The sequence below is a fragment of the Phacochoerus africanus genome, chromosome 5 (assembly GCF_016906955.1).
Source record: "Phacochoerus africanus isolate WHEZ1 chromosome 5, ROS_Pafr_v1, whole genome shotgun sequence".
NCBI lineage: Eukaryota > Metazoa > Chordata > Mammalia > Artiodactyla > Suidae > Phacochoerus > Phacochoerus africanus.
Genome location: NC_062548.1, coordinates 112,152,076 through 112,154,402, shown reverse-complemented (window position 1 = coordinate 112,154,402; position 2,327 = coordinate 112,152,076). Strand labels below are relative to the sequence as shown.

Genomic DNA, 2,327 nt, shown 5'->3' with positions numbered 1-2,327 from the left:
ATGATTTTATGAGGACAGAGCTGACTTTCATTTAGAAATTCTCATACAGAACATTATATGTGGAACCAGAAACTTCCATTTCTTATAGTTAACTTTCCCACCTAGAACAAGACAGAACAATTATATTCCTTCTTACACATGGCAGTCCTCAAATATCTGAAGAAAATTCCCTCTCTTTAAATTTATTTTCTGCAAAATAAGTATCACCAATTTCTTTGCATCCTACTCTTCATACCACTCAGGCCTTCAGCATTCCGGCTGCCTCCAAGAGACACATGGTTCATAATACCCCTCTTGATGTTTAACACAACGAACAAATAAATATAAAATTTTAGATTGAATATCAGAATGCATGCTGTTTATTACATCTGCTAATCAACAATAATTTTATAACTACATTAGGTCTTTGAACAACTGTATCACAGCACTTTCCATCGGCCAGTCTATGGACTGGTACTGTTCCTTCATGAAGTTTTCAGTGATCCAGAGCAAATGAGAAAAGAACAGTGTAGTACTTTTTCCATCAATTTTAAGGTCATTCAAGTTAAGTAACTCTCTTTTATTCTAAGTTATGTCCTTCCTAAGTTTGGGGGGAGCTTGAGGGGATCTAAAATAAAGTGATGGTGACGGAAGATGGTAGTTTTTCCAGAAGTCATTCTTTACATGGCCAAATAAAGTCTTACATTTCACAACTTCTCTTAAATCTGGTCTCGTGTCCTAGAATACATTCAGGTAAAAAGGCTCACTTCTTCCATCCTCTACTACCATTTAGGTAGCCAAGTGCTTAAAGTAATTTATATAATTTGCAAAAACCAGTAACAACCTCCACTCATCACTCTTGATTGATTTATAGCTACAAAGCAAACCTCCCAAAAGACTCCAGCAAATAAAAGGGCTTCAAAATGCTTTAACACTAGGTTTCCAAGAGTTTCTAATTTCCCTTGCCCACTTCCCACTTACCTTTATAATCCTAAATAACACTCGAACTCAGCCAAATAGACTATGTCAAGTTAAGAGAGGTTGGGATGGCAAAAACTGATAACCACTTGTTGCAATTTAAATTACTAGCCAGTAATGTGAACTAAGAGTGAATTATACCATCTAAGGACAGGGGACAGCAAATTATGGCCTGTGGACCAAATCCAGCTGGCCAATTTTTTGTGTAAATAATGTGTGAATGAAATACAGCCACACTCACTCATTTACACATTGTCTATTGCTGCTTTTGTGTTACAATGGCAAAGGTGAATGGCTGGGGAGAGACCATTTGCCCTAAAACACCCAAAATATTTACTATCTGGACCTTTTTACAAAACATTTACCAACCTCTAATCTAGGATAATGAGCTATTTACTATAAAGAAAAATTTGAGATCTGCAATAATAACGATTAACTATCTCAGGACAGCTACAATCTGTATTGGAATATCTAAATATAAACACTGCAATCTGAACAGTCCTTTATCCCTTACTCTGTATAAAGATCTGTTGCCCACCCAAGACAGAGAGCATTTACTTACCTGCTCACTGAGCTAATCTTTAACTTAGATTTCTCAAGGACTCACTAGCAGAATAGTGAAGAATCCATGAATATAATGCTCTGTGCAATCTAAGGTTAAAAAAAAAAGTTGCTGCAAATTACTCAAAAAGTATATCATAAAAGAGAAACTGTGCAGAACTACATAAAATTTCCTTTACATTTTATATTCCAAATAAAAACACTGTTAAAGGCACTTAAAGTAGGAAAGCTTAAGTTCAACAATTTAGGTAATATTAACTGCATTAGGTAATGCAAATTAATTTTCCTTTTGTGTTCAAAAAATTGACTTTCATGTATATAGAATGAAATAAAAATACTTCTAATCTAATTCAATCATGTAATTTTTTAAACATAAGGGACATCAAAATCTCTAAAGAGCTAAGTCACAACATCAAAGTACTTTGAAACTGAAAAGTGTTTAAGAGGGTACCTCTATGTTTTATAGTTAAAGGCTCAATACAACATGAAATATTTATAGTGCAACAACTAATTAGTGGCAGAAGCAGAACCAGAACCCAACACTTAACCATCAGTTTGGAATTCATTCTACTTTATGACTGAGTAAGAAAGATATGTTCATATTCCAGGAAAGGGTGGAGTGATGCTGAAGCACATTAGAGCTTTAAATGTACAGCAAACATCCTCAGAGGGCTAAAACCCACTCAAACCTACGCAACCCTCTTATGCTTTTTATTAATCAACCAACTATAAAATAACAGAAGAGAAAAAATAATTCACTGTTAAGCCACTCTAACAACAACCAAGTATTTGTTAACATTCAACAATTA

At 34.3% G+C, this 2,327-nt stretch overlaps 1 long non-coding RNA gene across 1 annotated transcript; it reads right to left on the bottom strand.

Annotated features, from left to right (window-relative positions):
* Window positions 1-343: 343 nt before the first annotated feature.
* Window positions 344-1,796, bottom strand: LOC125126857 (uncharacterized). Its single transcript, XR_007134808.1, has 2 exons — window positions 1,520-1,796; window positions 344-717 (listed from the first exon to the last, which is right to left on the bottom strand). It is a non-coding gene; the product is annotated as an uncharacterized LOC125126857 (long non-coding RNA).
* Between the last annotated feature and the right edge of the window lie 531 nt (window positions 1,797-2,327).